The sequence below is a fragment of the Macrosteles quadrilineatus genome, unplaced genomic scaffold (genome assembly GCF_028750875.1).
Source record: "Macrosteles quadrilineatus isolate MER2022 unplaced genomic scaffold, UCM_ALF_1.0 Scaffold_8__2_contigs__length_117827958, whole genome shotgun sequence".
NCBI classification, from domain to species: domain Eukaryota; kingdom Metazoa; phylum Arthropoda; class Insecta; order Hemiptera; family Cicadellidae; genus Macrosteles; species Macrosteles quadrilineatus.
The window spans coordinates 16,498,815-16,518,015 of NW_026542601.1; the positions used below are offsets into that span (position 1 = coordinate 16,498,815).

General features: G+C 36.2%; 1 protein-coding gene across 1 annotated transcript in view; it reads left to right on the forward strand.

Annotated features, from left to right (window-relative positions):
- LOC129001033 (leucine-rich repeat-containing protein 15-like) overlaps positions 1 to 19,201 on the forward strand; it is a 58,614-nt gene that overhangs the window by 17,855 nt on the left and 21,558 nt on the right. The window contains exon 2 of the mRNA XM_054428174.1: positions 14,012 to 14,082. The gene's annotated coding sequence lies outside the window, so the exon portion shown is untranslated. The remainder of the gene's footprint in view (positions 1 to 14,011; positions 14,083 to 19,201) is intronic.

The following is a 19,201-nucleotide window of genomic DNA, read 5'->3' on the forward strand; positions in this document are numbered from 1 at the left end:
AAACTCAATTTTTTTACATTTTAGGCTATAGTTTTTACATTTTGTAACGTCTTGTGTTAAACATACTTAGATTATTAGATATTGCTGTGAAACCCTACTTCGAAAAATGAAAAAGGTCATAGTTATTTTAACAAAACGCTTCTTAGGTTTTGTAGGTAATTTATCTTTCTTCATAAAATAATATTATCTTTTTGATCTTTTTGTATTCAATATAAAAATATATATAGGGTATACAATTTTATAGTAAATTATAAATTCGTCAATCTTAACATACCTTGCAAATGAGATTTTCTACTGAAATCCCATTCCTGTGTATGTAAACAAATAAACCACGTAATCGGTTGATGTTGTTTGTCTGTTCAACACAGACAGACAAACATCAACAACTGAAGTATTGAGGTTGTTGAAACACCAACAATGGTTTACAGTGAATGTAGTATTGTTGTTTTCACATGCGTTGATGGGTGTTACATTAAGCCGTCTTTGAATGTGTTGATATTTGCTACAATTGCATCTAATACTGTAACAGTTGGTTGCGAATGGTTACCTCTACAAGTAATATGTTTATGTTATCTCTCTCTCTCTCTCTCTCTCCCTCTCTCCCTCTCTCTCTTTCTCTCTCTCTCTCTCTCTCTCTCTCCAACTCTCTCTCTCTCTCTCTCTCTCTCTCTCTCTCTCTCTCTCTCTCTCACTGGTCCGTAATCAAAACCTCCGTCTTGCTTGACCACAGGTAAATAATACTATGTGAGAAGCTTATGTAACTGACCATTGACATGATTTAAGCAAAGTACACGTTGGTTAACAATAACCATGTTTTTCATACAAATTTAATCGTAAAGATGATCTACAATCGTTGTTTTTACAGCTGCAGTTAGTTTTCCCATTATTTTTCTGTTGAAGCATTTCTGTCTAGATCAGGTGTTGTTTTTTTAAGTTTATCCAAGCACAGGTAGTGGGAAGACGCAATTCACTTCAAATATTGAATATTTTTTTTAGATGTATAACAGGTTTTTAAGTTTAATGATTGATTGTGTACATTGAGAAACAATATTGTACTGTTATGAAATGCATTTTTTAATATTAATTACTACAGAGTTCATTGAAATTTCTGTTCACGGTGTCAGAAATTAGGGAAAAGTCATACTTTCCTAAATTCACAAATATTTGTTTGTCTCATACTAATATGTTTTACAGTAGGCCTATAATAAAACAGTTCATCGAACGTTAGACATACATATATTGGACGTTAACACCTCGTTTATATTCACACTTAACAATATATATATATACCTCAGGTATTAGTTTTTTCACCAACAACACATGTATGATAAAGTGATCATGATATAAATGTTCCGATACCATTAATTTTTATATTACTACGTTTTAGTTTCCATTTAGTTTCAATTGGTCATTTGGACCTGGGGGTCACTAACTATTTTGTCACTAAATGATCACATGACCATCAATCATCTGGTTGGTGAGGGTTATTTCCGGTAGGAGTTAAACCGCTGACAGTTATTTTTTAATTTGACCTATTAGCTATAGTTTTTTATTTAGTAAGCTTGAAACCAACGTTTTGTAGGATTTAGGTATAATTTATTCACGGTTTTGTACTTAATATTACATACAGACTTATAACTTACTGTTTTTAATTCCAAAGAATAATCACATGACAATTTTGTAAAAAAAGATTTTGCTCAAATATCAAACTTACCTGTCTGAACCACGTGCCAATAATTATATATTGCAGATTGGTTCTGGAAAATTCCATACATTTAATCTGCATTTTAATTTAAAATAATATGAGGAATAAAAAAAATAACTCTAAACATATTAGTTACTCTGTTAAACAAATTCCACAATGAAAATAACATTATCATAAAATAAAGTGACAAAGAAGCCAAACCAAGTTTGACGGGCTGAATTGCAATTAACTAAACCCCGTCCAGTTATTTATTATACATCGCCGACCCTAGCAGAGTTATGGTTCATTAGTTATCGTTTGTCCCACCAGATGTCTCTGTGGTGGTTTAAGAGCACAATCAACTTAACGACCGTCGTCTACCACCTCAGCAAACTCAACGTCCTAATTGCCCAAACGTCTTTATGTTTACGAAAACTAAAATTCCATCAAAACCTCTTGTTTAGTTGCTTTGAAATTTTAAAACAATATTTCGTATGATATTGAAATGTTGATATGTTTCTTCACTATCATTTAATAATAAAATGTAGTATAGGATGAACATTTTGCTGGCGTAGTAGTTGATTGCTTTAGTATTTTACTATATTTTAGAGTACTATATTCTCAATTGTATATATGACACAAACAGCGGGGAGCAAGCTGGTCTAGTGGATAGAGCACGGGACTTCGGTGCCCGGGGTTCCGGGTTCAAATCCCGCCAAATCACCAATGGATTTTATCTAAGTCATAATGCCGCAACCCCTAGGTCTAGCCTGAATTAATGTGAAAAACCATCTCGGGCTCGTGCCTAGGTAAAAAAATGACACAAACAGCATCAAATCCATATATTGAAGTAATAATAGGGTTAGTTAACACTTATTAACATGAGCGCAATCTTTACGAGAGTCAGCTCAGTTGGTAGCATGAATATTAGAACAGGAACTGTATGTATCACAAACATAAATAGATTACGTCACTTCGGACCATTATGCTAATAACTGCAACAATTGGTTTTGAGGCTTTTTGGCAGTGCCATTTAAATAATAATATAATCATGTCTACTTTCAGGCCAGTGACGTAATTTGTTTATACTTATGATCCATACTGTTTCTGTTCTCATATCCGTGGTTGGTAGCACGGAGGACTATGAGGTTTAAGGTAGCGATGTCGTAAGTTCAAGTTCTATACGTTTTATCAGTATAGTCGTGCGCATGGACCAGGCATGAATCCTATACAGTATGTGAACTGCCCATTGTATATTATAGGTAATTCGCATACTATACCGGATCATTGCTTTGCTTCATACTATCCATGCCTGGTCCATGCACACGAGCAAATTCAAGTGTGTGGAAAAATGAAAAAAAGAAAACACACTACTTTGGTATATATATTTTGCTTTAAAGGGGAAAGTTAAAAACGGAATTTGTTATTTGTAAACGTGTCTTTAAAAATTTCTTAAATAAAAAAAAAACCTCTGTTAGAATTGTGAGAAATTAGCCAGACCTAAGAACCTAAATTGTATAACATTCTAGAAATTCAAATATAATTCTTTAGAATTGGAAGGTAAGTAACATGAATGTAACTTGAATGTCAATTATTTATATTAAAACTTGCTACATATCAAACACAGTGTGTTAGGCCTAAGTAGCAGATTAATTCAAATCTTGTTAAGTAAATGCTCGAGAAAATATTGTTGGTGTACATTTAAATACATTAACAGATCTTAATACAATTCTCTAATTTGGTTTCATGGAACAAATTTCTTTCAATTGAAACTAAATCGAATGGAATCACCACAAAATAAAATATTGAAGCCGGAACACTGTTTTTGCAGAGTTAATTATTGTACACGGAATATATTTTTGCATCGCATTCAAAGCAAATAAAGTTGATTGAAATTTATTATTGCTAAATAATACCTCTTTGATCGACTAAATCAATTAAGTTGTTTAAGCCTATATTGCATTTCACCACAAAGCTTGTTTAATTACTGTTTCCCAACAGTATTATAACTATTTTATTAATTATTACTTTATATGTTATAATTGTAATGGCATTCATGGATATTAGTTTTTTTACTTAACAGCATTTTTAACTGTGTTTAGGTTAATATAATCAATTAAATAACAAAATTCAATTACAACATTGATTATTTAATCTATTTAATAAAGTACTTTACATTCATTCTATCCACCCTAAGTTTCCTATTGCGTCTTGTGACGACATTTTAATCCAATCTAACATTTAAAATAATGAACTTTTCTCATTCGTTTATGAACACTTACGATAAATACTACCAAAGTTCTGTTAAACTTGTTTAAAGAAATATTGTGTTATAGTATAAATGAGTTTATGTTGAGTTTTGTTTTGTAACTACAGATAATCAATAATATCGTTGATTAAATAAATGTTATAGCAATAAAATAAATTAGTAAAAATAAACATGCTATACATTGCGTTAGGCGATACAATTATATTTTGCAACAACTTCCCTAAACAAAATTAAAACGGATGTTTAGGTAAATCTAGTTTTATAAGGAAAAAGCACGTTGAGAAGAGAGCTTTCCCTGCTCAGATTGATGTGTGGGTTTCAAATTCCCTTCTCTCCGTTTCTCTTGAACCAAAGGTGGTTTGGTATCCTTTGACCGCTTTTCATTGCTCGTACTGCGATGTTAATGTTATTCGCGTTAGATTAAACAAATTTGCTTTTCAAAGTGCACCCTACTTTAGGATAGTACCTAATTGCAAAATCTTTAAAATGTTTGCCAAACAATTTTGAAATTAAAAATTTTAAAAACATTTTTTTATGTTTATTATTGATAACATACTGCGTTTCATACCTCAAGTTAACTTCATTTTCATATTTTATACTGGTTGCTTAACAGAAGAATAAGTTTACCGTGTTTTAATGATTGATCTTAGGTCGACAGATAACCTAATCCTTTTACTTTGGTAAAAATTCTAACACTTTTTAATGCATAATTTAACCAATATAATCTGTCTTGTTAAGGGTTAATAAACATTAGCGGATCGTATTGAAGCGTTGACAAAAACCCTTAAAAAAGATTAAAGTACATCTTTACATGAAATATCGCTATTCACTACGATTCGATGAGAGGAGAGGGGAGGTGCTTTTAGTAGGTATGCCCGGTTGGTGGGAGTTTCACACTACCCGGACCTAAGGCGTGTGTAACTGCATTTTACAGCTCTCAATAAAAAAAAAACAATTTGTAAACTGAAATAATAATTATTTATATTTTAGAGTAAATCAAGATGCATTTAGTGAAGCACCCGAGTCATTGGATCCAAGTCGACCCGATTGATGGAAATAAATTCAATAAGTGTGGAATTTAGCAGCATAGAAAAACTATTTGGGTATCCTTTGTGTATTAAAGCTTTAAATCTTATTATAAAAATATTATCTGCAAAATACTGAAGAAAACTATATACTTTAATTCTTTCTTATTAAATTGCGACCATACAAAGTAGGCGTTTTAAGCCAAGTATGAATGTAGATGAGTGTAGGATGAGTGGCGCGATCTTGTAGTCTTGTTAGTAACTAAGGCCGACATTCCTTAGACACATCTGTTAATTAATAGTCCATGCAGCTAATGGCAACTAAGGGACCTACAGTTTATAGTGGAATCCGAACCACATTTTGGCCTTCGTATATTCGAATACATTGCTTTCAGTAGCGCATTTCCAGTTAGCTGTATACCACGTAGAAAAAAAGCTACTACTTTGATTAATAGGGTCCGGAATCGTATTTATTAACTGTTATAAATGTAAGGTAACATTTTAATAACGCGACACACACAAATTTGTTGGAAATCACGTTGCAAATTTGAAATAATATTCATTATCAAAAAGGGAGGTTGTGAGTTCGCTGAAATGATAAAAGAAACCATCCCCCCAGAGAATTACTGGGGTGACAGACCAAGCACTCCCTGGGGTTATGTCTGGGGGTGGATGTTGGGGGGGGGGTGGGGGTGACATGAATCCGTAACCCCTTGGGCACTGAGGCAACACATGTCACGGCTCCGAATCATTGAATTATGCCCGGCATGTGCGGCAGTGAAATGTTTACACGAGATTTATTGTTACTTTACGGTTATGTTGCTCGGTTTGGTATTGCAATAGTGAGATGAGATCGTGATTCATGTGAGATTAAATCAATCATATTAAGGTTCTGAAAACGTCGATATGTCTTTTTAATATTGTTATACTGAATTATATAGCGTAAAAGCAATGTTTAAACGTAGTTAGTCACAGAACAGTTTTAATATCTTTGTAATGCTATGTAGTCTTTCTAGCGATTTAATGTATTGTTTTATATTCACAATCGGGTTAATTATATAATTAAAACACAATAAAAACAACATTTTTCACAATGTAAAAGAATAAGGTTTCAAAATAAACTCAAAACAATGAACTAATTTCATAAACGATTCTTTTAATGCATTTTATAATATAATATAAAAATATTTATATTAAGAAATATAATGTTATATAAGTATTTAACCCATCAACTATATTATTTACGTTTGTTTAGTCTTAAAATTATTGTGAAAAATGCACAAGTAAAGGTGTCATATAATCAAGAGTTAAAAGGCCAACTCTACCTTAACAGGAGGGGGATTTCCAACAGAATCAACAATGATGACAATCTTATTTAAGTGAGTGTATCTCTTGCATATAGATTGCAGATGATGAAGAGAAGAGGTCGTAGGGCTCAAGTGACCCAGTTGGCCTAAGTGGTGGTATAGTTTAATAGGTTGTAAGTTTGGGGGCGGACGAGATCTGTATTTGGAACGAGAAGTAGGATATAAGATGACGCAAATGGATCTGTGATCCGTGAGGCGCAAGAGTGTATTTTGAACATACTTTGAAACGAAAATGCCTTTAGAAATTAATAATGGACTACTCTAAAAATGTAATGAAGGAGAAAATAGGAAATCAAACCATAATACCATAATTTGTTAATTTCCTTTAAGGTTTAACTTATATTTTTTTTGAATTTGTCTTTTAGCAACCTAATTACCTGGTATTCATTTCTATACTATCCATCTCATTTTTAAGTAATGGGTTTCGGTCATGTACCCTATACTTCCGGATGCCCTTGAAATGCACTAAGAGTAACTCAACTTTCGACGGTTAAGTGGGGATACAAAATAGGTCTTATGTGTTTTCTCCATGTTTTAGTTTTTTAAAACGTTAAGAAAATATATAAAATACACTAGAGATTATTCATGCATTTTCTACATTGTACAACGGGTAATTGGTTAGGTAACCAGGTAAGGAAAGTGATGGCAGTGGCAGTGATGTTGATGCTGGGAGTGACCAAGAGACGCACTAACTGTGACGGGCGTGACTCTTCCTGTCCAGCAACTGACTACATTAGTACAACTGCATCAACCACTAGTCACTCGTCTGTAGTCAGTAGTCAGTAGGATAGGTGAGGTAACCAGGTAAGGAAGGTGATGGCAGTGATGTTGATGCTGGGAGTGTCCAAGAGACGCACCAACTGTGACGGGCGTGACTCTTCCTGTCCAGCAACTGACTACATTAGTACAACTGCATCAGTCACTAGTCACTAGTCTGTAGTCAGTAGTCAGTAGGATAGGTGAGGTAACCAGGTAAGGAAGGTGATGGCAGTGATGTTGATGCTGGGAGTGTCCAAGAGATGCACTAACTGTGACGGGCGTGACTCTTCCTGTCCAGCAACTGACTACATTAGTACAACTGCATCAGTCACTAGTCACTAGTCTGTAGTCAGTAGTCAGTAGGATAGGTGAGGTAACCAGGTAAGGAAGGTGATGGCAGTGCCAGTGATTTTGATGCTGGGAGTGTCCAAGAGACGCACTAACTGTGACGGGCGTGACTCTTCCTGTCCAGCAACTGACTACATTAGTACAACTGCATCAGTAACTAGTCACTAGTCAGTGGTCAGTAGTAGTTAGTAGTCAGTAGTCAGTAGGCTAGCTGAGGTAACCAGGTAAGGAAGGTGATGGCAGTGATGTTGATGCTGGGAGTGTCCAAGAGACGCACTAACTGTGACGGGCGTGACTCTTCCTGTCCAGCAACTGACTACATTAGTACAACTGCATCAGTCACTAGTCACTAGTCTGTAGTCAGTAGTCAGTAGGATAGGTGAGGTAACCAGGTAAGGAAGGTGATGGCAGTGATGTTTATGCTGGGAGTGTCCAAGAGACGCACTAACTGTGACGGGCGTGACTCTTCCTGTCCAGCAACTGACTACATTAGTACAACTGCATCAGTCACTAGTCACTAGTCTGTAGTCAGTAGTCAGTAGGATAGGTGAGGTAACCAGGTAAGGAAGGTGATGGCAGTGATGTTTATGCTGGGAGTGTCCAAGAGACGCACTAACTGTGACGGGCGTGACTCTTCCTGTCCAGCAACTGACTACATTAGTACAACTGCATCAGTCACTAGTCACTAGTCTGTAGTCAGTAGTCAGTAGGATAGGTGAGGTAACCAGGTAAGGAAGGTGATGGCAGTGATGTTTATGCTGGGAGTGTCCAAGAGACGCACCAACTGTGACGGGCGTGACTCTTCCTGTCCAGCAACTGACTACATTAGTACAACTGCATCAGTCACTAGTCAGTAGTCTGTAGTCAGTAGTCAGTAGGATAGGTGAGGTAACCAGGTAAGGAAGGTGATGGCAGTGATGTTTATGCTGGGAGTGTCCAAGAGACGCACCAACTGTGACGGGCGTGACTCTTCCTGTCCAGCAACTGACTACATTAGTACAACTGCATCAGTCACTAGTCACTAGTCTGTAGTCAGTAGTCAGTAGGATAGGTGAGGTAACCAGGTAAGGAAGGTGATGGCAGTGATGTTTATGCTGGGAGTGTCCAAGAGACGCACTAACTGTGACGGGCGTGACTCTTCCTGTCCAGCAACTGACTACATTAGTACAACTGCATCAGTCACTAGTCACTAGTCTGTAGTCAGTAGGATAGGTGAGGTAACCAGGTAAGGAAGGTGATGGCAGTGATGTTTATGCTGGGAGTGTCCAAGAGACGCACTAACTGTGACGGGCGTGACTCTTCCTGTCCAGCAACTGACTACATTAGTACAACTGCATCAGTCACTAGTCACTAGTCTGTAGTCAGTAGTCAGTAGGATAGGTGAGGTAACCAGGTAAGGAAGGTGATGGCAGTGATGTTTATGCTGGGAGTGTCCAAGAGACGCACCAACTGTGACGGGCGTGACTCTTCCTGTCCAGCAACTGACTACATTAGTACAACTGCATCAGTCACTAGTCACTAGTCTGTAGTCAGTAGTCAGTAGGATAGGTGAGGTAACCAGGTAAGGAAGGTGATGGCAGTGATGTTTATGCTGGGAGTGTCCAAGAGACGCACCAACTGTGACGGGCGTGACTCTTCCTGTCCAGCAACTGACTACATTAGTACAACTGCATCAGTCACTAGTCACTAGTCTGTAGTCAGTAGTCAGTAGGATAGGTGAGGTAACCAGGTAAGGAAGGTGATGGCAGTGATGTTGATGCTGGGAGTGTCCAAGAGATGCACTAACTGTGACGGGCGTGACTCTTCCTGTCCAGCAACTGACTACATTAGTACAACTGCATCAGTCACTAGTCACTAGTCTGTAGTCAGTAGTCAGTAGGATAGGTGAGGTAACCAGGTAAGGAAGGTGATGGCAGTGCCAGTGATTTTGATGCTGGGATTGTCCAAGAGACGCACTAACTGTGACGGGCGTGACTCTTCCTGTCCAGCAACTGACTACATTAGTACAACTGCATCAGTAACTAGTCACTAGTCAGTGGTCAGTAGTAGTTAGTATCCAGTAGTCAGTAGGCTAGCTGAGGTAACCAGGTAAGGAAGGTGATGGCAGTGATGTTGATGCTGGGAGTGTCCAAGAGACGCACTAACTGTGACGGGCGTGACTCTTCCTGTCCAGCAACTGACTACATTAGTACAACTGCATCAGTCACTAGTCACTAGTCTGTAGTCAGTAGTCAGTAGGATAGGTGAGGTAACCAGGTAAGGAAGGTGATGGCAGTGATGTTTATGCTGGGAGTGTCCAAGAGACGCACTAACTGTGACGGGCGTGACTCTTGCTGTCCAGCAACTGACTACATTAGTACAACTGCATCAGTCACTAGTCACTAGTCTGTAGTCAGTAGTCAGTAGGATAGGTGAGGTAACCAGGTAAGGAAGGTGATGGCAGTGATGTTTATGCTGGGAGTGTCCAAGAGACGCACTAACTGTGACGGGCGTGACTCTTCCTGTCCAGCAACTGACTACATTAGTACAACTGCATCAGTCACTAGTCACTAGTCTGTAGTCAGTAGTCAGTAGGATAGGTGAGGTAACCAGGTAAGGAAGGTGATGGCAGTGATGTTTATGCTGGGAGTGTCCAAGAGACGCACCAACTGTGACGGGCGTGACTCTTCCTGTCCAGCAACTGACTACATTAGTACAACTGCATCAGTCACTAGTCAGTAGTCTGTAGTCAGTAGTCAGTAGGATAGGTGAGGTAACCAGGTAAGGAAGGTGATGGCAGTGATGTTTATGCTGGGAGTGTCCAAGAGACGCACCAACTGTGACGGGCGTGACTCTTCCTGTCCAGCAACTGACTACATTAGTACAACTGCATCAGTCACTAGTCACTAGTCTGTAGTCAGTAGTCAGTAGGATAGGTGAGGTAACCAGGTAAGGAAGGTGATGGCAGTGATGTTTATGCTGGGAGTGTCCAAGAGACGCACTAACTGTGACGGGCGTGACTCTTCCTGTCCAGCAACTGACTACATTAGTACAACTGCATCAGTCACTAGTCACTAGTCTGTAGTCAGTAGGATAGGTGAGGTAACCAGGTAAGGAAGGTGATGGCAGTGATGTTGATGCTGGGAGTGTCCAAGAGACGCACTAACTGTGACGGGCGTGACTCTTCCTGTCCAGCGACTGACTACATTAGTACAACTGCATCAGTCAATAGTCACTAGTCTGTAGTCAGTAGTCAGTAGGCTAGGTGAGGTAACCAGGTAAGGAAGGTGATGGCAGTGATGTCGATGCTGGGAGTGTCCAAGAGACGCACTAACTGTGACGGGCGTGACTCTTCCTGTCCAGCAACTGACTACATTAGTACAACTGCATCAGTCACTAGTCAGTAGTAGTCAGTAGTCAGTGGTAGTACTCTAAAGGTAGCCACCATTCTACATCTACTAGACAGAACGGTACAGAGTAAAGATTGGTCATCACTAAATACATACCGGTTGCCAGACAATATTCAGGAACAGCTAAAACGTAGAGAAATCCTGAAATTATTTAACACGAGGCGACATTAAGTATGCAGTTGTAGTCAGTAAGTAGAAAGAGCTCTTAAACGTTGGCAGGTGGGGGTCATAGTTGTTAAATTACTACATATTAACATTGCATTTATATGACTACTTTTAATCTACATACCGTATTTATTTTCAGTAAACGTAGCACTTTTTTAGTGTACTTAAGGTTCCTCATTACCGAAACCTGTGCTTAACATTCAAATTGGTATAGTTCCTTCCTACAAGTTGCCTACAAACCCAACATTACTTACCGTTTAACATTGAATAAGTTTAATAGAATTATATTACCGTCAATCTCGTCAATGTGAAAATAGCTGCTACCATGCAACTATTATGCAAGTAGAAGACAAGTTCAAGAACGCAGAGAGCTGTTATAGCGTTTTGACACATGTTTTTGTAAGTTAAGAGTTGGGAAATGTCAGCAAAGTCTTCCACCAGTTGATAGCAGCGATATGCCAGTGTGGAGAGTGACAGATGGTAGATTGATAGAAGCATTATTGCTCACTTGTTGGAAGCTCAATAACTGTACAACTCTACAACCCCTTTGCGTGTCTGGGGGAGGCAATTATGAAACTATTGTCAAGATATATTGGACAATTTGCATTTGGAAATCTAAGATTAAATTACTTGAATTGTACTTAATCCGTTCAATTTGTTGGGTTATGTTTGGCTCTGTAAGTTAAGTGAAAAGGGATTTTGTGATTTTTGTGACACCTACGTTCTAGAATATAATAGTTTAAAATCACTCCATAAAAATATAATGACCAATTTTGAAAAGAAAACCAATAAAATTCACAGCGATCAGAATATTCCTTATTTATCATCTAATAAGTTACTTAAGCTGTTTAATAAACGAAGAATTTTTATTGAAAGTTACATGAGGTATTTGAGCTATTGTTAACGGAGAAATAAGGTACCTTATTAAAAAACTACGTTTGAATAGTAAAAAAAACAACAAATGTTATTGCACTAACTTGCTTGTACCGTATGTAAAGTGGTAAAAAGGTCTAAAACCTTGTGGTAGATTAAAATTTTACACTGTTTGAAAAAAGTTAAATTGTTTTCTAAACTCATACACTTTATTGATTTGAGATAAAATTCCCACGAAAAACTTCAAAGAAACATCACGGTTGGTTTTGTGGTGTATTTTATAAACCCTACTTGAAAATATAATGACAATATAAAACGCTATGAAGGAAAACAATGCTTTACGAGTGTTATAAACGTCAAAACAGGTGTTGAGAAAATGCTGATGTGGATGGCGGTGGAGGGAAGACATATTGCTTCCAAACGACGACGTAAATCCCATATATATTCTGCACCTGCATCGCCTTATGTGTCTCAAGTGGAATTGTAAATCTGGTAATCGTTAGGTGGTCTACAACGAGAGTTTTATGCTTTCATGGACATTGGGTATTTACAAATGGTATGATTAAAATGTGTTTGAAAGGAAAAGTCTTTGGCTAGGTTGTAGTAATGGGAGACTATAGGTAATGGAAGTCTTGTAAGAACAATCATAAAATGAACCAAAAAAATTTAAACGACATCAATAAAACAAAGGCTTTTCTTAAAACAACATTGTTTATAAACTTCTATAACTCAAAAACGGTAAGAGGTAGCAAAGAATTGATAAAATATTCATGGTCAGGAATTAATCTTCTACGAAGCCCATTAAAGCTTTTTCCGAAAATCACACCCCTTTACCCCCAAAAAAGGCCTACTCTTCTAAAATTGTTTAAAATTACTGGAATTTAGACGTGTTTTAAGTTTTTAAAATTAATTTTTCGACATATATTTGTACTGTCGTATAATGCTCCTAACTTCGAAGGAAAAATCCCCAATAAAGACATATTAAAACTTTTACACCCCTCAGCAATATTTTAAATGGCTGATTAAAAACCAAAAACATCAAAACCTTTCTTTCTGGGTACGACATGTTCGAAGGACTTTCAAAGTTGCTAGTCTTCGTTTTAAAACCAAGGAATTACTTAGAAAAGTGTATAAAATTTACACCCCCCACCAAATAAAACCTCCCCCTCCTTAATATTTCTGTATCAAAACACTTCAGTTGCATTAGACTACAGTGCTTAGTATTTACCTACCTTCTTATTATTGTATCATTTTACTCACAAAATAATTAACCAGTAACAGATTTTCTCCAAAAAGAGTTTCAACATTTTCCAACTAATAAAGGAGGCCTGGGGCGGAGCCCCCAGCGAGATGCTGCCTTTAATGCTGCCTCCCAATAGTTAGAGAAACCCCTAAAGATGAAATCCACTTACCAAAGAACCAAAATCACAACGTGATGAAAGTTTCACCACAAAGGAGGAATACAAGGTAGCAACGAACGATTTTCGAGAGTAACAGAAAAAGAAAACTCACTTTTTCGGAAAATTTGAAGGTAGAGAGCGGAACGCGGCTAATGGTCTCAGCGTTGTTCACCGATTATACGCTCGTTTATCAGAAGACTAGTGACGGTGTCGTCGAAATAAATTGTCCTCGTCTCTATTGAATGTAACGACAGCTCAAGTCGGTATTGACTGCTCTGCCTTTATCATTGCGAGTTCTTTGTGACATTTATTGGAATCCGTTATATTTATGGGTTTTACCTGGGGAAAGTATGTGAGGTGTCGAAGTTGTAAGCGTCCTATCAGTTAAGACGAAGGTTCAAGCATGAGTTTAGGATTGCTGGGTCTTTATAATATTCACCGTAGCTCACTGTGATTGTTACCAAACACAATAATATTGTTCCATATTGTGTTTTCACATGTTCTAACCTACCTTGAAGGGAGCAAGTTGGTCTAGTGGTTAGAGTGCGGGACTTCGGTCCAAGAGGTCCCAGGTACAAATCCTGCAAAATCACCAACGGATTTTATCTAAGTGATATTGCCGTAACCCTAGGTCTAGCCTGAAGTAATGTGAAAAACGATTCCGGGCTCATGCCTATCCGTCCTAGGACAAAAACCTTGAACCCTTGGTAACAAATTATTTTCTATTTTCAGATATCAAAGGGATAAGAAGAAGTCAAGTTGTGTGACAGAAAATGGTGGATCATGATTTCCAGAAATATTTAGTAAGTACAATACATGAAATGAAACATCTTAGCTTATCAGTATAACCTTGATAACAGGATCTTCATGGGAATATTAAATAAGACTTGTTATCAAGGTTGACTTCTTATCGAAGTTTGCAATAGCATGTGATTGGGGTAAAATACATTTTAGGCGATTTAAACATTACACTTGTCCTTATGGGTGACTTGTTATCGAGGGTCATGCAATTGAGGTTCCACTGTACTTAAAGTGCTTATTCTCAAAGCTGATTCTATTCAAAGTCAGAGGTATCAGTAGATGATTTATGACAGTTATGACTCAATAAAAAAGAAAAAAAAACTAGATGAATGATTCAAGAAACATGAAGTCAAACATTGAAATTGGGTTAACTTGCGATCTACTTTAATATTTTAAAATCCTATAACGCAATATTACTCGACCAATATTAACATAAGGCCGTATTTGAAAAAATGCAATGCTTGAACAGTATTGGTCATATTAATCGCAGGTCTATGGCCTAGCCGAGTATCCAGTAATCGTAACACATGTACGGGAAGTGCGGAAGTAGGCCCCGGGAACTAGCAATTTCACGGTCAGGGGTCATCACTGTGACACACGCACACGCACACACACACACACTATAGTGTGTTGTAAAGCCCGATACTAGTAGTTTTATATATGAGCAACATAGCTTTATCTGTATGGCTCTAGCGCCAACTGCTATGTTATACGATGGGTTTTATTCTAAGTAGCCTCACATATGGATTTTGTGCTCCTTTATGTATCTACTTAGTTTCAGGATAATACATAAAAATCTTAGGCTCGTGGTAAACAAAGAGATAGATTTATTTGCCGTCAAATTTAAAAAGTATATCCAGAAAAAGTCCATCATGTTCGAATTTATCTTAATTCTACATTAAAAATGAGTTGCGTACAACAGTTTGTTTACTTTTAATAAGGCCAGCCTCACTAGTATCTACGAACCATCTACAATAGGTATAATCGGTGTTTAGAAAGTATGTGTTAATAATATTTTCTACTGATCCTTAGATGAAGACAATATTTAAACTTCCTTTCCAACAAATATTTGAATTCAAAGTATACTACGTAATTATTTGAGAAAATCCACACTGCCATAATGGTTGGTAAAAAATATAAAACATAATACTAGTCCAACTATTGAAACTACTATTTACGTTGTCGATTGAGAAAGTCACTATAAGAAAACAAACTAGCTAAATAAATCCCGTTTTAATCATATTTTTCGTCCATAGACCAATATAGTCTGTAAAACACGAGTTGTAGAATGCATCTTGCACATTAAGGAAGGTGTTTAGAAAGTAGGTCACAACGCTAGAGCCGTATACGCTAATAATGTGCAATACCACTCATACTCATATGCCTCCCTGTGGAATGAAAACCTGCCTTCAATAACTGCGGAGTTCGCCATCAAAACGAGATAGCTTGCATTACTTACATTGCTCCTGCATATGATGTAGGCCTATACATCTCTTTGTGTTTAAATCTATTAGACATTATACTTTGTTCACAACGTTGCTTTTGGGAAAGAAATCTATCACCTCCACTTGAACTTCCCCTTTAAAATAATAGCTCAACAGCTGATTGCAAATATATTAAATACAAAAGGTGGTGGGTGAACTTCCTCTCAAACCACTTAAATATTGTGAATGAAGTATAATAAACACCTTCAATACAACATACTTGAATGCCAAGTAATTCAGTCAGTTTTTTTGTGGTTTCATTAAATCAGGTCTATGTTAAAAGAAATGTTCTCTAAATTCACCTTTACAAAGTAGACTTGAAGGTTTTCTACAAGAGAAACGTATCAAATTTCTATCCTTAAATTTCGGAACTTAAAAATAAAAACGTTTGAGGATCTCTTATATTAGCAAAATAAGTATGAATAAGTTCTCCAGAACTTGCTGGGTGTGGTACCGAGATCAGTACCTTAATACCTTAGTAACCATTAGCATTACTGTTTTAGTAAAACATTATAAGAAATAATAATAATCTAGTAAGAAATACTTGGTCATTAGTAATTTTAAGTGTATTTAATTTGTAAAAAAAATTGCATTATTTAAATAATACCTTAGTAACCAATATGCTAATAAGTAAAAAAAATGATGAGAACCAGTAATGATTTGGATAAAATTGGAATAAACTAATTGGCAAAAAATGCTCTAATTTTATTTTTGGGAATAACAAGTTTTTTTTATAACATCCCGTTACCTCACAAAAAAACGTCTCAATAAGTGTATGGCATACTCCGATTTTAATGTGTTGTTTAATGTTTGTTTAAATGGCAGCCCTTTGCAGTTTATGTATTTAATACTGTCACGTTTTGGGAGGGACTATAAAATTACAAGATTGAAAAACAACCAAATGTTCAATTGATAATGAATGGTAACTAATATAACTTCATTGACCTATAAAGTCTGACATCATGAAAATATGACAGTATGAGTTTATCTATGGTCAATTCCTTACATGCCTGCATCCTAAGAAGGAATATATGAGAAGAATTAGAAAAAAAACACACCTTCAACTTTACCGACTGAATTAAAGCCAATCGTTTTATCCCAATTCTTTCGATGGTTTTATACTTTTGCATTATGATTATGATGTCAAAAATCCTATTTCAACATTTGCCACAACATTTTGTACTATTAAGCTTTATATCTATAAGATTAAAGTGTCATGGATAACCCATGCAACTGGGACGTTGAAGTTATAATTGAAGCTTTAGTTCACTTTGTATTCTGAACAGGGTGTCTTCGTCTCGGAAAATGCTGTTTGCAAATACAGTAAGTTGAACTTAAGTAGTTGAATTCTAATGTATTCGTCTTTTTTGTAACTGACTATTGCTTATCTAATATATGTAAATATCTGGAAAAACTTTATTCGTCCATTTTTGGTGTGAAATTATTATACCAGTTATACAACCTCGACAACATATAAAAAAATCCGTTGAGGAAGAAGAAAACTATTTTCAAAAGAAACAGGTTTACATGATCCATTTGCAATAAATTACTTGAGTTGTTTGCTGACTCTTGATATTTTAGTGATGTTAGAGTGCAGTGCTGTTCTGAAGGATCATGTTCAAATGTCGCCGATCACAATGACTTTTATCTACTTATAACAACAGCTATAATAATTAAAATTGACGGGTAAGATATTTTGAGACGATGAGAGAATATCTATATATAAGAACTTCCTTTACTAAATCATAATTTTGACGATAAGTTTTTTGCAGCAACGTGTGTTTTGTACAAAATATTGTTATATAGCAACAGGTTGTTATCTTGTTCATAACATTTAGACAAGGAAAAATCTTTTTTACCTTGTGTGTCGTGATAACAGTTTCGAGTGGCAAGAAATCTAGTGACGAATTGTAACACCACAAGAAAGGTTTTACCTTGTACCTTAACCTTTATTTATCCAATTTAAGGTAATTTTACTAACACTAAGGGTGGGAGCCAAATTGTAGACTTACGTTTGGTCAGTTTAGGCTTAACATTCATTAAAATTCTCTGCTTTTGCATGCGAAAGCAATAAAAAATTTACTGTTCTCGAATGCAATTTACTTAATTGTGCTTCCTAATAACTCTATCTAATTTTGATTATTAAGTAAAAATGACACGGGCTTTGAAGTATGCTAAAAACTTAAACCTTTTCACCAAATTTAAACCTAAATACTGTTAACAACTAACTGTAAAATATGCCAAAAAGTTCTATGTTGGATCATTTTTTTTCTTCTACTTCATCTCACTTCAATCATCTGAAAGTTCCCAAGAACTGTTTAAGACTGTTACATTATCTACCTACCAACTTACACTAACAGTATAATGCTGTTGGTTTGGAGGGGGGGCGAGCTGGTCTAGTGGTTAGAGTGCGGGACTCCGGTTCCTGGGGGCCCGGGTTCAAATCCCGCCAAATCACCAAATGGATTTTATCCATGTGATAATGCCGTAACCCCTAGGTCTAGCCTGAAGTAATGTGAAAAACAATTCCGGGCTCGTTCCTAGCGTCCTAGGGAAAAATGCTGAAAGTATTACTTTAGGCCAAGTAAATTATATAGGATTAAGTAAGTAGGATTAAGTAAATTATATATAACACCTATCCACTCATTAAGTTCAACCAGTTCAACTACCTACGGTGAGCCAACTGCACTGTGACTCAATTTATCACAATAAAAGCATAAATAATAACTATAACTATTTAGCAAAAATATAGATACTGACACTAAAGGTAAATATTTCCCAAATTCCAGGCTATAACACAACAAAAGAAGTATTTGTGTTGTTCAGACACAAAAGTAACTGTTGAAACTGGGAATTCGGTGCTGATGAAACGTGAAAAGCACGCCATCCCCCCAGGAGCAAACCGCAAATCTTTCCTTTACGTCAAAACACACGTTTTGCCGCACAATCCACTTCAGATAATACATTAACTGTAACTGCTGTTTTTGAGCCTAGGGGTGTCCAAAATTATTTTAATGTACAATTAACCTTAAAAAAATCCCACATTACTTGAAATGTCCAAGGGAAGTAAAGTACTTATCAAAAACAAAATTGTGCGTACAACATAAATAATTAAGATAAACAAAATCATTCCTGAAAATTACTGCAACACAAAGGACACCGAACGCATATTTCAAAGGCTGTGATTAAAAGCTCCTTTAACTTACTAAATGTCTGTAGCCGGTTAATGCAATGAAAAATTTATAACCTTTTACTCAAAGGGACGTCATCGAAAATCTGTTTGACTTTTGACGGCTTTTGACTAAATTACTTTTTCCGACTCAAAGTTTAGAATATAGTCGTTTTTGTAGTAAAAAATATAGTATTTTTATTATTTATATTCATCCATCAAACTCTTGCTTTATTCTAAACATATTTTAATAAAATAAATGTACAACAAAAGTATGTATTCATATGTTTAAAATATATTTAGCGAGTTAAAAAAAATATATAAATAAAACATTATGAAAGTCAGCATGATAATTAATTGTAAGCACTATTGTTTTTAATAATAATTTCAACCACACGTCGAGTTCCTTTTCATCTTTAGTAAACGTATAATTGAAACTTTTACCTATCGTAAATTCCAAAACACATT